Below are 19,167 nucleotides of genomic sequence, written 5' to 3' on the forward strand. Positions count from 1 at the left end.
TTCCATATATTTTATTTTATTTTTTTAAGATGTTATTTATTCATTCATGAGAGGCACACCGAGAGAGGCAGACGCAGGCAGAGGGGCGTGATGTGGATCCCAAGACCCCGGGATCACCCCCTGAGCCCCCCCTACCGTGCCCCTGCAAGGGCCTTTTCTGTGCAAGGGTCTCCCAGTTACCCTCACAACCACCCCGTGAAACAAATCCCGTATTCCCATTGTACAGTTCTTTTACTCTCATTTCAAGAAAATAGTGGCTGTTTCAGACAAAATTCACAGTCCAGGACTCAATTTTAAGGTTTCTTTTTCCTCCGGGAGGACCTCCCCTTAAGATCACGTCTACACTAAATAATTTCTTCAGAATATACCGAAACCTTCAAAGCTACTGGGTGTCTGGATGTCACCTCCCTCACTGCCTCCGAATTGGTTAACAATGAAGCAAATGGTTTTCGGAGACACAAGACTAATGGTGATTGGTTAAATGCACCACTTAGCACACTGGCTCTCCCTTCACTGAGGATGCTGTCATTTCGGTAGTAATAGTTTGTCTTGGTCTGGAAATCTGCCCCCCTCCCCGGGTTGGTTATCAAGCCTTGGTCCTACACCCTTGTAACTGGAGGATGCTCCTGGGGTCAGGCAGGTCCCGCAAGCTCCCACACCACAGGTGAGATGTGGGTAATTATCAGGGAGAGCTGAGCTGTGTCCTGAAGGAACTTCTTGGAAGAGCCAATTGCTCAAGGAATCCCCCAGCCTCCCACCCCAAGAGAAGTTCTAGATTACCTATGCTGACCTTTTATTTTCACAGAGTAAACAGGCCCCAAGTAAGGGACTTCTCAATCAGCCTATCAGGTAAAGGGCAGACCCAGGCGTGCCAACTGCCCACGTGGGTTATTCCTCTGAGTGCATCACCTTCATGGTGTTAAGTCAGTCCCCAAATTCTCCGCCTTTAGCTCCTTCCAACCCAAATGTGAACCTCAGCCTCAGGAAAGAAATTGGAGAAGACATCAGCTCCCTACCCCACTTTCAATGGCTACACTGAAGTCCCAAAGATCTAAATGACCTATGGTAAATTGGTCCCCTTCGGAAGCTATCAGAAAATTATACTTCCAGGGGCCCCTGGGTGGCTCAGTCAGTTGAGCATCTGACAACCAAATCTTGATTTTGGCTCAGGTTTTGATCTCAGGGCTCAGATAGAGCCAAATCTTGATTTTGGCTCAGGTTTTGATCTCAGGGCTCAGATAGAGCCCTGCATGGGGCTATGCAGCCAGCAGGGAGTCTGCTTGAGAGTCTCTCCCTCTCCCTCTTCTCCTCCTGTCCCTTCCCTCCACCCTTCCCCATCTGCGAAAAGAAAGGAAGGAAGGAAGGAAGGAAGAAAAGAAGAAAGAAAGAAAGAAAGAAAGAAAGAAAGAAAGAAAGAAAGAAAGAAAGAAAGAAAGAAGAAAGAAAGAAAGAAAGAAAGAAAAAGAAAGAAAAGAAAAAGAAAGAAAAGAAAAGAGAGAAAGAAAATTATACTTTCATTTTAAATGTCCTTGAAAACTCTGCCCTTCCTATGTCAGGAGATAATCTGAGATTTTCTTTATCTGATAACAAAAGCTGGATAGGACTAGAGAACACCCCATTTAGGACCTCTCAGCCTTCACTGGAATGCTGAAGCCTGGTGTGAATGCTCAATAGGAACGCTTTTTTTCTGAGCCCTCTGCAGGCTATGTGTTGCTGCAGTCAGTAATGCAGGAAGCCTTGTAAAAAGTCTGGTCCAAGAGCTCTTTGAAAGTCACTATGCTAAAAACTAGAAAGTCAAATCGGGAGAATGCAATGATAAAATAAAACTCCAGGAAAATAAACTGTGTCCAGCTGGCTCTTAAATCCAGGCAAGAAAACTCGTGCCCCTGGCATCCAGCCTCACACTGCATCGGGTCCTCCTCTTGCCACACCCCACCCCTAATAGAGAAGTTCCTGATGGGCCAAAGAGAATGATGGACATGCCCCCTCAACCTTCTAGAACACATTTGGTAGAAAGGACCCTAAATTCCTGGTGCAAACAGCCTCAAGGACCCATCCCTGTATGCCACAGTCTCCTCCCTGCGCTGGATGGGGTCATGGTTAGGATGAGAGGGGACATGAGTATGCCAAGCTTTTTAGCCTAATGTAGCATATTTAGATATTTAGGCATATGTTATATGGACCTCTGTTTATTCTCTTGCCCCTTGCACTGCAAAAGTTAGGGGTGTCCCTGCACATTAGGGTTTTCCTAAAAGCAAAAAGCAATCATTTCAGTTTGGAGAAGAGAGATTCTGATTATTAAAAAATTTCTTGCCTTTGACTTATTTATCTAATGCTATGGACCTAATCTATAAACTTCGCAAATCGGGAAGCGGCAATTGACCCTATTTTTCTTAATCTGAGATGGTTTTCATTTTCACTGATACCATGATTGTAATAATATTCCATGCAGATGGGTTCCTCCCAGTGCTGACTGCTTAGGTACCAGTCATTTCAAGTAATGGGAGAGCATACTTGAGGAGGCTGGGTCTTAAGCAAGGCCTTAAAGATATGGCTGGCTAGAAGAGAGGATCCTGGGCACTCAAGCAACAACAGCCTTCTACTTATTTTTTTAAAAGATTTTATTTATTTATTCATGAGAGACAGAGAGAGAGAGAGGCAGAGACCCAGGCAGAGGGAGAAGCAGGCTCCCTGCAGGAACCTGATGCCAGACTCGATCCCCAGAACTGGGATCACACCCTGTGCCAAAGGCAGATGCTCAACGGCTGAGCCACCCCAAGAGTCTCCGACTTAAAAGTCTGTCAAGGTCTGTCCAAATGGCCCTGGTGACAGTGGTACTCTGCTCTTACTCCCTGCTAAGCCTAGCAGCGAGCTCCAAGGAAGCTCTGGTTTCTTTCACTCTGTCTTCAACATGTTCAAGTTTCTTCCATCTTGATAGATTTTTCTCTTGACCTTACTAACTAACCCCCTAGCTATTGTCTCATTGCTTTCCATATTTTCCCTGTTACATGTCTTACGTAAGCAGTCCGGAGTCAGCAGTCAGGCTCCTCTCAACTGGTTCCCTCCTTGGGCTCAGTAATCTGGCTTCCATCCTCACTGTGCCAGCAGCCCTGCTCCCTAAAGGTGAACTCACCCTTTTTCCTTCCATTGTGAAAAATGGTAAGCAACTCCCTTTGAAAACTTTCTCCCTCCTTGGCCCATAGGATATTTGGTGTCACAATAAGTTTTGAGTTTTCTTTTTTCCTTTTCTTAAAAAAAAGATTATTTATTTATTTTTAAAGATGCTATTTATTTACTTGATACACACACAGAGAGAGAAACAGCATAGGCAGGTGGAGCGGCAGGCAGAGGGCAGAAGGAGAGGGAGAAGCAGGCTCCCCACTGAGCAGGGAGCCCTATACTGTGCTCGATTCCAGGACCCTGGGATCGTGAGCCCAGCCGAAGGCAGATGCCCAACTGACTGAGCCACCCAGGTGCCCCCAAGTTTTGGGTTTTCACAAAGAACCTTATAAAGACTATTTCCTTGTAGAAATCTAATTTGCAACTAGAATGAGTGCTATGAAATGATCCACTAAGACAACTCCATGGACAAACCTGCCAGGACTTGCTGAGATACGGATAGCTTCTTATAAAAATATTTAGCTATTATGCTCTTCCTGTTTATATGTATATTATTCTGTTTATATTAAAAATGCTTAATTTGGAAAATCATGTCAGTTTCCTTTTCCAGTGACTTTTAATTTTATCAACCACAGCATAATCAAGTCTTTATTTTAGGGTAGCCAAATGTCCCAATGTGCCCAAGACTGAGGGGTTTCCCAGGATAGGAGACATTCTGCACCTAAAACCAGGGCAATCCTAGGAAACGAGCACAATTAGTTAACCTACTTGGTCTTTCAAAAGAACCCTTTTTCTGGCTCTCTCTTTACCTTTCAGGAATTTAGAAAGCACTGCTTCCCAGAAATGCAGCATTTTACTTGCTTCAGCTGCTTTAGACTTTCAAAATTGTTCTGATTTCATTGGCTTAGTAAATGCTTACTAACTCATCAAAGAGGATAGTCATGAGCTTGAGGTTCTAACTAACTTTGGAGTATGGAAACTACCTGTCTAGTCTTGAAAGGAAATGTTTCTCTCCCTTAAAAAAGCCTTCCGTGCAAATGAGACCAAGAGAGGTGGGCTACAGCATTTGCTTAGTTCTCGTCTTGAAGTCTGGAGAGGCCAGTATATGCTGCCTTTATCATGAAAAGTGGGAAGGGTTTCCCACATTCTCCATTCTTATAATTTTAGATCCAGCTAATATTTTGCTTTAAAAAACCAATAACAGAGGGATCCCTGGGTGGCTCAGCGGTTTAGTGCCTGCCTTCAGCCCAGGGTGTGATCCTGGAGTCCCAGGATCGAGTCCCACGTTGGGCTCCCTGCATGGGGCCTACTTCTCCCTCTGCCTGTGTTTCTGCCTCTCTCTCTCTCTGTGTCTCTCATGAATAAATAAATCTTTAAAAAAAATAAAAATAAAAAACCAGTAACAGCAAAAATACTTCCCTGTACCTATATAAAGGTAAGTAAAGGAAGATCTCACCTCTGTGATTTTAATCAATGCATACCGTTCTTGGCTTGGTTTTGTTGGAGATAGAAGTGGAGGAAATAAAGGGAAAAACAGAAAGAGGTAAAGAAGATTTTAGGCTTGTCCCAAGGAAGTGGATTATAAATAAAGCCTTAAGAACTGACTAGGACAGTTTAGCCACAGAAGATCTTGAAAGTCATGTCATCTCTTTGGTACTGGGCATGACTAACCAAGATATCAAAGAATAATCACCCATAACAGTAGCTAAGGTGTGTTAAAGTTTGTGTGCTGAAGCACTGCGTTGTAAGCTTCGCATGCAGGCTTTCATTTGATCTTCACAGTAGCCTTGAATAACGGGTTCCATTTTTTCTCTTCATTTTACAGATGGAGAAAAATGAAGATAGAACTATTGAGGGGTGTAATCCAGACTCCAAAGACAGCAGAGTCCAAAGCTCATGTTTTAATCACCGTGCTATTTCTTTGAGGAGAGGAATGGGTCTTATTCACTGTCGGCAGACTGGGTGTTTTAAGCTATAGAGAAGTTGTACCAGCTGGAAAAATTGAACTTTGCTCTTACTTACTGAAGAATGTCATACTGGGCAGCCAAAAGCTCTAAACAAACAGAATCTCCAAACTACAAGGAATGGGTTTAACATCTGTTGTTAAATGTCACAGCAGGAAATGGAATTTCTCTGCCATTTGTAGATAAGTTGTGTTTGATTTGTTTGTCTATTTGGAGAGAAAGGATTTAATACAAGTGTCCATAAAACCTATACTTCAATTAGAAGGCATTTCAGATTCTATCTTTTGAAAAGAGCATTAAACAAAGAAAAAAAGGGGGAAAAGGGGGGAAAAGGTAGAAAACCAAATTATTAAGCTAAGATTAAGATGTACAAAGAATCTGGCATCTTTTGTCTTTTGTTTAGGTAAAACAAACAACAACAACAACCACAAAAAGCCTTCAATTTCCCTTACCCATCTTTGGACTCACTGTCTGTATTTGAATGCAAGCCAGTTTATATCAGCATTGGCTAAGAAGTCTGAGTGGTCACTTAACTACCAACAGAGCATAAAAAATGTGTTCAAGACACTGACTCCCCCAGAGAGCAAAGGCAAAATTATACCAATATGTCTGTTGTTTTTTCTTTCCCCTGTGCTACAGAAAACAAATTTATCTTGGAATGGGCAGCATTCAATTTAACATTGGATCTCTTTGTGTTTCCAGGTCAGGCGAGAACACATATGCTCCTACTGAGGAAAATAAACTGCAATGTATTTTTAGCATCCGTTGGAAGTGCTTTCAGCTGAAGATATTCTGCAGGATACAGACTATTTCACTGAAGGCCAAAGGATTGGCCACAACATCACCTAGAATTCTGGAACTTGTCCTCGGGATCTGTAAGTAGCAGAGCCCCTGAACCCCTCACCCCACCCTCCATCATTCTCAGTCCCAATCCTGTTGCAATCATCTTCTTTCAGAGAAAAAAGAAAGAAAATCATTCCAGAAAAAGACAAATGAAAAACACCTGTAGAATAGTCATGACAAATGGTGCTAACTGTAGCACACCTGGCACTCTGAGATGAAGCATGTCCGGGAGGGAAGAGGGAGCATGGGGAGCAGAGAGGATGTCTCCCATTCCTTTTCTGCCTAATGCTGAAGATAAGCCATGAACAGGAAGCCACTATATGGTGCATCTTGGTGGAAAGTGCCTGTGGGTGCCCTTGTGGGATAGAGCAAGGCACCATTCCAGCAGACCTAGCAGCTCCATGGCATGGTGAGTGACAATCAGATGGTTTCAGCTTCCTGGCCTTCCCCCCAAGAGTGTTGCACGCAGCCCTGGCAGTAGACTTTTAGTTACTAGTCTGAAATGCGGTAAGTTTGTTCATGGGATTTGGCGACAGTGAGACAAATGGTTTAAGACTTGGCCTCTGCATAGTTTTGAAAAATATTTTTCATTTTTAAAAGCAAATTTAGTTAACTGGTAGCTTTTAAATAAACGACACGGGAATATTGCATCCTCCTTGTGAAACGTTGTATTTCTAAAATAAATCGTCTCCAGTGACATCTACAATGACACAGAACCCATATCATAAAGCACAGCATGCCATCAGAACTGCAAAGTCTTCCCAAAAAACTCTAGTTTAGGTTATTATAATAAAACAACGTATTTATTTAAAAAAACAGGGAAGCCAAAGTTACCATTTATGTTCTTCCTGATATTTTATTACTCCTGTAGCAAAAAGGACTTTCTGTTTCCTCTTCCGTAATACAGAACAACAAAACCTGATTCCCTACCTACCCTACCGTATCCTATGAAACAGTGAAATGTCTTGGAATAATGCCATGTAAATATAAGGAACTCTGGCATGTTGAAATACAAGCGAGTTGGTCATGGCTTCGTTATTCACCCAACAAATATTTCCATAAGGCTTTGTGCAGGGTTCCTGAATACAAGAGAACTCAAGAAGGTTTCTGTCCCTCTTGTCTTCATCAAGGTGGAAAAATAAAGTGTCATCTACCGTAGATTAAAATAGTCTTCAAAAGTGTGGTCCTCTGATACGTTAAAAAGCTAGTGTCCTTTTTAAAATGTTCAGAACAGATTTGAGGGAACTCTAGTGGACTGCTAAGTTTCATTCCTTTGTTCCCAAACTGCCCTGGCTCTTCAGATGTTACAGAACAATTTGAGGAAGCTTTTCCCTTCCTCTGTAAGATAATACTGTTCCATGGTCTTTGTGGTTCTCGAGTACAATTATATTGACATGTAATTTACATTCTCAAAACCAAGAATATAAAGTTTATGTATTAGGAGTTTGGGTTTTGTTCTAGCACAGAAGATGAACTGTATTTTTTTTTACATTGGCTTTTTAAAATAAGCCTTTTAAAAACAATTTAACATGATGTACAACTCAAATAAAAATATGCCTCAAGATTAACTGGAAAACCTGTAAGAGTTTTATCCTGGGAGTTTAAGTTTGTAAGGGCAGAGAACTAATTTTCCCTGTAACCTTCTGAGTTCTTGGCTGAGGTCTCTGTAATAATAGATTGACAAGAGAAAGACTAACGCAAGTTTATTAACATGTATACCTCATGTAAAAATGGGAGATACCCAGGGGAAAAAATGAGTAATTCAGGGATGCCTGGGTGGCTCAGTGGTTGAGCATCTGCCTTTGGCTCAGGGTCCTGGGATGAGTCCCACATCGGGCTCCCCACAGGCAGCCTGCTTCTCCCTCTGCTTATGTCTCGCCTCTCTCTCTTTCTGTGTCTCTCATAATTAAAAAAATAAAATAAAATCATTAAAAAAAAGGGAGTAATTCAAAAGGGTGACTTAGAACTATAGCTTATGTAGCATCCTCAGCTAAAAACAAGGGAAGATGTGGGGGAAGGCCAGTGAGGGGCAGCAGGATTGATAGGCACATTTAAATCAGCACCATCTCTATTGATGAGAGTCTGAAGTTGTCCCCAGGGACTAAGCTTTATCCTGCCTGGTAGAAAGGGATACTTTTGTAAATTTATGTATGTGCTGCTTTCAGGTAAATGGGAGAAGATACAGCTTTTCTCATATCTGCTTCTCAGTTGCCTTCAGCTCAAAATAATCCACTTGTACTCAAGTGGCATATTCTGAGGCAGCATATTCTGTTACCCTTTGGGACTGAAAGTAAGGATGAGAGTCTTTTTTATGGGCCCAAATGGGAAACTGGAAACCATGAGCATGCTATGCCTAGACAATCAGAGGGACCCGGGAGGAGGACAAAGCCAGTCCACCAAGAAAGAAAAAGGCAGACATGGAATGATAGCAGATATAAAAGAGAACAAAATTTCTTGAATTTCCAGCAAAATTTTAGTTTCTTGTCTGATATTCATGAGTCTTAGCTACATTCCTTGCCCTAAAGACTTGGAATAAATCCTTTGCTTTTGCTAGAGCACCTTGAATTGGTTTGTCTTTGAAACCAATGGAATCTTAGCATAGACGTTCATATCTGAAAGTGAGTTTGCAAGTTACAAACCATTGAAGAAAACAGTCATGTCAAAGCAGATGGGGTGAGAAGTGAATAGTCCTGGAAACAAAGGAGAATATGTTAAAGTGTGTTCAGTTCTTGCAGCCTTTCAAGGAAGTGCAAGGAGAGCAAGAGGAGATAGGCTTTGGGCCAAGACTGCTTGGAGAAAAGCAGAGTAAGAATATAATCATGAACCAGCAGGCTTCTGACTGTAGCCAGCCATCTCAGACTGCTCAAAGTCAGCCTAAACAGCATTTACAAAGACGAAGTATGGATCAATACAACCAGATTCTGTGTTATGACTGCTTTGGAAAATGAAAGTGCTGGGTTCATCGAGAAAATGTATAATCTCAGCAATTAGAATGGAAATATCGATGAGAAAAAAGAGGTGCTGAGGACTTCTAAAACTTCAGCTTTAACTCCTCAAACCCTCCGTGTGTGTCCCCTTCATTCATCCTATCAGATCAACACAATGAGGGCTGCCCCCACTGTAAAATAGTCCAGCTCAAGTAAATCTGGAGATACGGGTACCATTTTGCAATACATTAGAGGGAAAAAGTGCCACCATAAGCTAAAGAAAATGAAAAACAGGAAATATTTTCAAAACATGTAACATAGGGTTTATATTCAAGATATATAAAGAATTTCTACAAATCACTTTGCAAATGATGACTATCATAATAAAAAGTGCAAAGAAAACAGCTTATAAGAATACAAACAAGTATATGGAAAAGTGGTTTAATTTTGATTGTAATCAAAGTAATGAAAATTAAAATAGAAGACCATATTTAGCCTATCAAATTGCCATAGATTTTTTATGTATGTATACTAAACTTTATTTTCTTCCAATTTTTTGAGGTGTAATTTACATACATCACTGTATAAGCATCATGGTTTGACTTATGTATATTATAAAATCATTACCACGGTAATCATTTATATCTGTCATCTCATACAAATACAATAAAAAGAAAAAGAAAATGAAGAAAAAATTAGCAATATAAATAGAAGAATAAGGAAAAAGAGCACTCTGAGATTGAATTACAGCTAGGAGTATTCGTACAATTTTGTTTAGGGTATTTAATAACATGCAGCAAAATCCTAAAGAAATAATCTACTCCTGAGAATTGTCCTAAAGAAATAGAGAGGCTCCCAAAGATCTTTGTATAACAATATTCAGTGAAGAAAATTGAAAACACTCTGGACTTCCAGTAATAGCAACCTGGACTTCCAATAATAAAATAAATGATTAAGTAAATGTTGGCATGCCCATATGATAGAATATATGTAGCCATTAAAAATTGTTTTCCAGGGGGTGCTTGGGTGGCTCAGTTGGTTAAGCATCTGATTCTTGATTTTGGCTCAGGTCATGACCTCAGGGTCTTGAGATCAAGACCTGTGATGGGATCGCCCTGGGCATGGAACCTACTTAAGATTCTCTCTCCCTTGCCCTCCGCTCCATCCCTCCCCCGCCACAGGCTCTCTAAATAAATAAATAAGAAATTGTTTTCTAAGAAAATGTAATAATAACTTTAAAAATACCTATCCAATTATATTTGTTGAATGTATCAAGATATAATTCATCATATAAAACATGGCCTGGGGCAGCCCTGGTGGCTCAGCAGTTTAATGCTGCCTTCAGCCCAGGGAGTGATCCTGGAGACCCGGGATCGAGTCCCATGTCAGGCTCCCTGCATGGAGCATGCTTCTCCCTCTGCCTGTGTCTCTGCCTCTCTCTCTCTCTCTCTCTCTCTCTCTCTGTGTGTGTGTCTTTCATGAATAAATATTTAAAATCTTAAAAAAAAAGGCCTGACTTTGATGTAACCAGATACGTACATACCTATATGTATATGTACATGTGTGTGTAAAAATACACAATAGAGAAAAGCCTGAAAATATATGCATCAAATTGTCAGTAGCTGTTACCTCTGCCTACTGGAATTACAATTTTATTTTCTTCCTTTTTCTGTTTTCCAAATTTTCTATAATATGTATTATCTTTAGCATTAGATTAAGTTATATTTTAAAAGAAAGCCAAGTAAGGGCATCTGGGTGGCTCAATCAGTTAAGCCTCTGACTTTGGCTCAGGTCATGATCTCAGGGTCCTGGAATTAGCCTGGCAGACTCCCCGTTCAGTGGTGAGTAGTGGGGAGTCTGTTTGTCCCTCTCCCTCTGCACCTCCTTCCTCCCTGCCAGTTCATGTTCTCTCTCTCCAATAAATAAATAACGTCTTTAAAAAATATAAAAATAAAAGAAAGCCATACAAAAACATATATGGATTTTGTTCAAGCCATCAGAACACTTGTTGTGTTTAATGTTTTATTTCTATATTTCAATTTGTGATTTGAGAGCAAATATGTTCATGAGGAAATCCCTCCCTGACCTGGAATCTAAGCTTCCTTCTTGGCCTTAACGTACCCATTATCCAACATGTGCAATTTCTCCAAGTTAATTGCATGAGACTCTTAAAACGGGGCATTTTTAAATGCCTTTCAACAATATCAAGAGTATGGTTGCCTGGTATCACAATACAAAACATGTAGTACAGAACCCTCACGTCCAGCTACAGGAAACATTTGAAGCACATGAAGCTCTGAAAATGCTGCTTTGCTTAGCTTTAATCCTGGTAAACAGAGTTTTCTCCTCCACCCCTCCTTTTCTGACACCATATTTTTCTAGTCCCTCTTCCTTGGTCTACAAAGAAGTAGACAAATGCATAAAGATGCAAAGGCAACAGCAGATAAGGAGGCCGAGAGTCTCAAAGCATGATTTCAGCATGAGAGAAAAAGTCTGGGCTAGTGACCTATATCAGACCCTGGTTTGCCTCCAGCCAGCATTTGAAGAGAGGACAGTGCTTAACGGCTTGTCCACAGTAATGCAAATATGCCACCTGAAGACATCACGTGTGAGAATTTAAAGCACTATCAGGAGCTAGGTCAGGACGTTTAGGCCAATGGGGCCTCTCATACCAATTGTTTAAGTTTAGATGGACTCTTGCTTAGACATTTTATAACCAAGTGATAGCAAAAATCGCTTTGTAACTAGAGTGAACTCTCTACCCTACCTCACTCTGTAGCTGTGGGTGGACCACACAGCCACAATCACTGCCATTAACCATAAAAGGAGAGAGTTGAATTACTCAGATGCTTAAGTGGGGTGTCAGGTGGTCTATGAACATATGAAATTATGAGCAAAATCATATGCATTTTTAAGGGAGAAGATTTTTTCAGATACTCAATCCATGAATCCAAAGTGATTATGGCCCCTTGAGTAGTGTAATCTTTAAATTCCATTCAACATTAATATTCTACGATTCTCCATTAATGCATATTTTGGTTAGCACTTTTATTTAATGGTATTGGAGAGCTAATGATTGGAGAATTCTATTTTATACCACATTCTGTTTATTCACACTTCAAATTGGTGAATATTATTATGTCTTCCACCTGTAATATTGGATTGTGAAGTGAATACTATTATTTCCTCTCTCATTTACCTGGAGCTTTGCTACAGGAGAAGTTTGTTTATGTACTCAGAGCTACAACATGCTAAAAGCTTATTAAAATAGTTAATCAATTATATTTCACATCAATGATGGACAATTTGCAATTATGTGAAATTGACACAATTTGCTAATTTAGCTAATCTATTTGAACTAAAATAATAAATATTAAAAGTAATATATGTTAAGAGCAATTTTATGTAGTATCATTTCTATATAATCCTGGTGTTAACCGTAATATAATATTTTTAAAGAATAGATTAAAGTGGGGATAAGTCATAAAACTATAGTTGCAAGACCTTAAGCCCATCAATATATAGTTAACTTTAATGAATTCAGATTTTTTCATTTCCTGCTTGACATCAATAATGCAAAATACCTATTCACACTGGTCTACCTGACATTACCTATTCTTCCAAGAGACCACACTGGAAGTGACTTATGATGATGCAGGCGCATGGCATCTTGTTGCCCTACAAGCCAATTTGCAGGTGTATTGGGAAATTCTCTCCGAGAACAAACATGGGCAGTGTCTTTGCCAGGGGTGCTGAATCAACATGCCAGAGCACAGTTCTCTTTCCCGACCAGCCAAACTGGGCATACAGAGCCAGCCTTGCTCTCTGCAAAGCTGTCTCATCACATGACAGATACCATATCCACTAAACAAAACAGCCTGGCTGCACAAACTGTGGAGAGCAGTTTGTTTTTATTTTCAAAATAGTTAACTTTGTATTGTCAGACTATCTTTAAAGAGACATAGTACGGGCTTCCTACATGGAGCCTGCTTCTCCCTCTGCCTGTGTCTCTGCCTCTCTCCCTCTCTCTCTCTCTCTCTCTCTCTCTCTCTCTGTGTGTGTGTGTGTGTGTGTGTGTGTCTCATGAATAAATAAATAAAATATTTTTTCAAAAAAAAAAAAAATAGGGACGCCTGGGTGGCTCAGTGGTTGAGCATCTGCCTTCGGCTCAGGTCATGATCCCAGAGTCCCGGGATCCAGTCCCACATCGGGCTCCCTGCATGGAGCCTGCTTCTCCCTCTGCCTGTCTCTGCCTCTCTCCCTGTGTTTCTCATGAATAAATAAATATAATCTTTAAAAAAGAGAGAGACATAATAAAATATTTACAGATAAAATGGTATGACACCTGTCATTCGGGCATTGATGAAACAATTTTGGCCATGTGTTAATTAAATTTAAAAAGAAAGGAAAAAAAGAGCAGAGCTATAAGCATATATTGCTGTTACATGAAATAAAGATATAGATTACATTTTTTACCAAAATGCAGTATCCATTATATTATTATTATTTAAAGATTTTATTTATATATTCATGAGACACAGAAAGAGAGGCGGAGACATAAGAAGAGGGAGAAGCAGGCTCCCTGTGGGGAGATCCAGGAAGGACTCCATCCCAGGACCCCGGGATCATAACCTAGCCGAAGGCAGTTGCTCAACTGCTGAGCCACCCAGGTGTCTCCATTATATTTATATTATTTTCTGTACTGTTTCGTTTGCCTGAAATATTTAATATTTTTTAAAACTTTTCTTCCTATTTTGATTGTAAATATCTTAGTATGTTTTCCTTTTTCAGTACTGCAGTCTGTAAGATATAAGCATCTAGAAAGAATTCATTGTGTTCTTTTGAATGAACCTTCAGCTTAATCAATAAATGTAGTGACTTGTTTGAGAGCATAGAGAAAATACAAATTATTCCTTTGGAGCCCTCATTCCAGTGTCATTACTTTTTAGGAGTCACATTTTTCTTTGCAACTTTGCTAGGTTAAAAAAAAAAATGATGTAGCATCACCATAGAATCTGCCTAAACACTAACACAGGGGATCCCTGGGTGGCTCAGTGGTTTAACACCGCCTTCAGCCCAGGGCATGATCCTAGAGACCCGGGATCCAGTCCCACATCAAGCTCCCTGCATGGAGCCTGCTTCTCTCTCTGCCTGTTTCTGCCTCTCTCTCTCTTTTTGTGTCTCTCATGAATAAATAAATAAAATCTTAAAAAAAAAAAAACACTAACACAAACTTAATACTGATATAGTTGAGTTTGCTCATTCAAACTGAGGGTAGACTTAAACTAATTAAACTAAATATAAAGTAAACTAAACTATATATTTCCAGAGAACAACATGTGCAGATTTTTTAAATCTAGAATATAATGAATACTAATAAATATATGACTAAGAAAAGGTTGTCCAATGCTCCCTTTCTGGCATTCATGTGCTGGCCTATAAATCATCACCATCTATTTGGAACAGAAATCTAGGTATATTACTTTGACTCTTAGGATGCATGGGTTAGCATTAATTTAAAATAACTCTCCTTTAGGGGCACCTGGGTGGCTCAGTCATAAAGCTTAAGCTTCTGCCTCTGGCTCCTTGCTCTGTGGGAAGTCGGCTTCTCCCTCTCCCTTTGCCCCTCCCTCTGGCTTGTACTCTCTTGCATGCTCTCTCTCTCTCAAATAAATAAATAAAATATTTAATAAATTTTTTTTAAAAAATAACCCTCCTCTCACTCACTCTGACCTAGATACAATAGCCTTTGTATTATTCTTGAATATCCAAGTACATTTCATTTTATGGTTCCTTCTGTTTAGAAATCTCTCTCCTTAAAAAAAAAAAAAAGAAAGAAAGAAAGAAATCTCCTAAGATGTTTGTATAAACAACTTCCCGCTCTTTTTCTTGTAATCTTTTCTACAGACCTCTATAACCAGCCTTATTAAATTGGATCCCCACTACCACTCTGCTTAACTCTCTACCTGTCTCCTATCTCCTCCTATCCCTTCCCTAAGCATTTATCACTACCTGGTATATGTTTCTTTGTTTCTGTGTTTGTTATCTCTTTCTCATACAAGACTATAATTTCATGAGGACAGGGATTTTTTTTTTTTTTTACCACCTAGGCTGTGACACACACTAGGTCACAATTCTTACTATTTGTTGAATCAATGAATGGACAAAATGTTGAAAATGAACATATGGTTAAGGAGACTAACTTCTAGCTAGAACAATGAACTTCAGTCATATCTTCAGCAACCTTCTAGGAACTTTCATGGAATTGAGTTACACCTATTTTTCATTTTCCACATGCATTATAGAGAGTTAATTCTTTCAATTCCTCTATGAAATATATGTGAATACTCCATTTTACAGATGGGAAAACTAAAGCAGGAAAAAACTAAATTCCTAAAGATCAATGCATGAGTCAATATTAGAGCTAGATAGATTTAGAGAATTTTGGATAGTCTTTTTTTAAAAGATTTATTTATTTGAGAAAGAGAGAGATCACAAGGGAGAAGCAGACTCCCTGCTGAGCAGGGAGCCCCATGCGGGACTGGATTCCAGGGTCCTGGGATTACAACCTGAGCTGAAGGCAGATGCCCAACCTACCGAGCCACCCAGGCACCCCAGGTATTTAGTCTTGAACAACTGACTCCCAAAGTCATTTAACTACAGATTGTGTGCTATAATTCATTTAAAAGCATTTACTATTCCCGAATTTGAAAGTCTCTCAGGTAAGAAACTGATTTGTTGTGACAGTACATGACTCAGTTACTGTAAATGTTCTTTCAAGAACTTGTTCCTTAATCCATATCCAGTAATTCACAAAGAAAGTTGCTGTCTTAGCAGAAATACATGGTTTGTAAGTATTTTACCAATTCATCTCATTATTCTTGTCTCCCATTTAATTTTAAATGAATTCTATGACTCCAAATCTATTGGAAACATGAGGGAAACCTTTTATGTAGTATCTGTAAAAGATTTTCTCAAGTCTAATTTTACTTTCGATTCCTCAAATGTTGCTACAGATGATTTGACCCCAAAATTCAGTATGTCAGAAGGATCACACAACTTTTTTTTATTGAGAAGTCCCTTTTTCTTTAAAGTTTTTATTTATTTATTTGAGAGAGAAAGAGAAAGAGCATGCATGAGCAGGGGGAGGGGCAGAGGGAGGGGCAGGGGGAGAGACAGAAGCAGGCTCCCCACTGATCAGGGACCCCACGGTGGGCCTCCATCCCAGGACCCCAGGATCATGACCTGAGCTATAGGCAGATGCTTAACTGACTGAGCCACCCAGGCACCCCAAGAAGTCCCTTTTTAAATAGGGACAGTGGTTCCCAAATTTGATTGCATTTTGAAATCACCTGAAATATTTACAAATACTGATACCTGGATTCTGAAGTTTAGCCAAGATGGATACTTTTGGGGGTTTCCTGACATGATCCAAGAATGAAATCCAGGAAAGAAGCAAAGCTAGAGGACTGTGGATATAAAGATTTCTAGATTTCTCTGTAATTCCAGATCTTTTAAACTATTAGTATGTTTAGTATCTTATTATATTCTTCACCCTGAGGCTGTTTCTTGGAAGAATCTGGTTTTACTACCTAACATTTTTTTTTTTAAAAAAAGAGTGAACATGACGGGGAGGGGCAGAGAGAGAGGAAGAGTATTTCAAGCAGACTCCATGCTGAGCATGGAGCCCCACTCAGGGCTCAATCACATGACCCCGAGATCATGACCTGAGCTGAAACCAAGAGTTGGTTCCTTAACTGACTCTGCCACCCAGGTGACCCAACTATCTATGATTTAAGTTAAATTGGGCTAAAATGAAAAGGATGTCAAGATGGATCCCAACAACTGGAATAAAGTGTATGAAATTCCTGAAAATGTAGCAAGGTATACAAATGTGAGATACAATTACTGTTCATCTAAATGCTGACACACTACATGAGCCATCCAGGACCAAAGGCCATTTGTATGTTATAAAGTGCCTTCAAAATAATTCTTAGCAATAAACAAATTCACTTAAAGTGTGTCCACATTTATTTGGGAGACATTATACCTTCATCATCAATTCCTCTCATTTGCAAGGATAGTGAATTTAGTTTTTCATGCCTGCCTGAAAGTTCTACCAATTCTAATACCTACAGCTTAAAGGAAAATAGAACCCTTCTGTCACCCACTAGTTTACATTAACCAATTCAGATCCCACACAACAGAACCATTAGGCAGAGTCAGATCCGTATATGGTTTTCATTTGTTTTCTACCAAGTTTTCACACTTGGAACTTCTTCGGTTTGCTTGCTTAGCTGTGAATGATAACAACGGTGACACAGACAAATAGCAACAAATGAGGAAAGAATTACTGAAAAAGAAATGCCTTTTTAAAAATCAGCAAGAGGAAAAAAAAAAATCAGCAAGAGGGGTGCCTGGGCAGGTCAGTGGGTTAAGCAATCAACTCTTGGTCTCAGCTCAGATCTTGATGTTAGGGCCATGAGCTCAAGCCCCATGTTGGGCTCCAGGCTGAGTGTGGAAAAAAAAAAAAAAAAGGGCATAAAAATCAGTACAAAAAAAAAAAAAAAACTCATGAACTCAGCTATGTTAGAGCAGGAACTAGAAACCTTGCCTCCATCTGTGGCTCATCATTGGCATCCTGTTGGGTGCTCCCAGAACCCTGTCCCCCTAAGTCCCTCCCTCTCTTCATAGGCTGTGGGGCCTGGGTTTTCTGTCACTGGATTACTTAAGCAAGCTCTTTGAAAGAATTGTTTTTTCCTACTTTGCTCCAGGCTGTTGGGCTTGCATTTGGTGAAGTTTCTCTGAAGCAATGAGGCTGGTGTTATCACTTCAGCACTCCTATTTAAACACTCTCTTAATTCCTCCTGTTTAGTCTGGCTCATTGGGTGTTGCCCATGAAAAGTTTGGCTTTTGTAATCACAATTAGAGCAGGCTGGTGTGACTAATCAGTCAGTTCACTGTGTCTCTATCTTCTGTGAAGTGAGTCAGTTTCAACATTAGCTCTGTGCTCACATGTCACTCCCTACTCTAACGTTCAAGCCTATATTTGTTCCAGACTCTGAATATTACAAAAAAAAGGGCCGTTTGTTTTCATTCTTGAAGCATGTTCTATACTCCCTCTTGGGAGTAGAACTAACTCCACAGGAATTTGGAGAAATTCCCAGAGTGCTAGCTCACTATACAGAATTTCCAGGGCAGGGAAATTTTCCTCATTTTGGGAAATTGTACTGATAATACAACATTCAGGTCAACACACACATAATGAAAGTTTATAACATGCAAAGCACTTTTCATATATGGTTGTTTTAAAATACGGTTACTGTTAGAGCAGCTCTAGAAAAATTACATTTTGCAGAAAAAATTATAGACAGTAGAATTGCCATATATCCCACACCCAGTCTTCCCTTTTATTAGCATCTTACATTAGTATGATATATTTGTTACAATTAATGTAATAATGTATCAGTGATTCATCAACTGATACATTATTATTAACTAACAGTCATGCTTTATTCATATTTCCTTAGTTTTTTCCTAATGCCCTTTTGGTGTTCCAAGATCTCATCCCAAATACAACATTTATTATATCTTCTCAGGCTCTTCTTGACTGTGACAGATTCTCAGATTTTTTTGTTGTTGTTGTTTAACGAACTGGACAGTTTTGAGGAGTACTGCTCAGGTGTTTTGCAGAACGTCCCTTAATTGTGATTTGTCTAATCTTTTTCTCATAAGACTGTGGTTAAATATTTTTAAGAGGAAGACCACAGAAGTAGAATGCCATTTTCATCACATAAGGTCAAGGGCATATATTATCAACATGACTTATCACTGTTGATGCTAACTTTGCTCACCTGGCTGAGGTAGTATTTGTCAGATTTCTCTGCCGTACGTTTACAGTAACTTTGTCCTCGTTTTCCCCCTTTTCATCCTGTGTCCTTTGGAAGGAAGTCACTATGCACAGGTTATACTTAAAGAGTAGAAAATTATGGTCCATCTCTTTGAGGGCAGAATATCTGTATAAATTATTTGAACTTCCTTTTAATTCAGTCATTTATTTATATCAGTATGGATTCAAGGATTTTTAAAATAATACTTTGAGTTATAATCCCCCAAATCCTTCTTTATTTATTTTCTTGTTCAAAATTTTCCAGCTTGGCTATGGGGAGAGAGCTCTTTTACTTGGTTCCTTGTCCCTTTAACATGCTCCTTCATATTGTGTGTGTGTGTGTGTGTGTGTGTGTGTGTGTTTTAAGCACTTCCTTAATTTCTGCATTTACAAGATGTCTCAGGTTCATCTTGTATGTTTCATG

The 19,167-nt window shown here is 39.6% G+C and overlaps 1 long non-coding RNA gene across 4 annotated transcripts in view; it reads left to right on the top strand.

Annotated features, from left to right (window-relative positions):
- Positions 1 to 19,167, top strand: part of LOC144284450 (uncharacterized) — a 29,436-nt gene that overhangs the window by 1,853 nt on the left and 8,416 nt on the right. For 3 of the 4 annotated variants that reach the window (XR_013352856.1, XR_013352854.1, XR_013352855.1), the window contains exons 2-3: positions 4,946 to 5,959; positions 6,041 to 6,336. This is a non-coding gene — a long non-coding RNA (uncharacterized LOC144284450). The remainder of the gene's footprint in view (positions 1 to 4,945; positions 5,960 to 6,040; positions 6,337 to 19,167) is intronic. The other variant, XR_013352857.1, reaches the window with a different exon arrangement.

This window comes from Canis aureus, chromosome 15 (assembly GCF_053574225.1).
Source record: "Canis aureus isolate CA01 chromosome 15, VMU_Caureus_v.1.0, whole genome shotgun sequence".
In the NCBI taxonomy this organism is placed as follows: domain Eukaryota; kingdom Metazoa; phylum Chordata; class Mammalia; order Carnivora; family Canidae; genus Canis; species Canis aureus.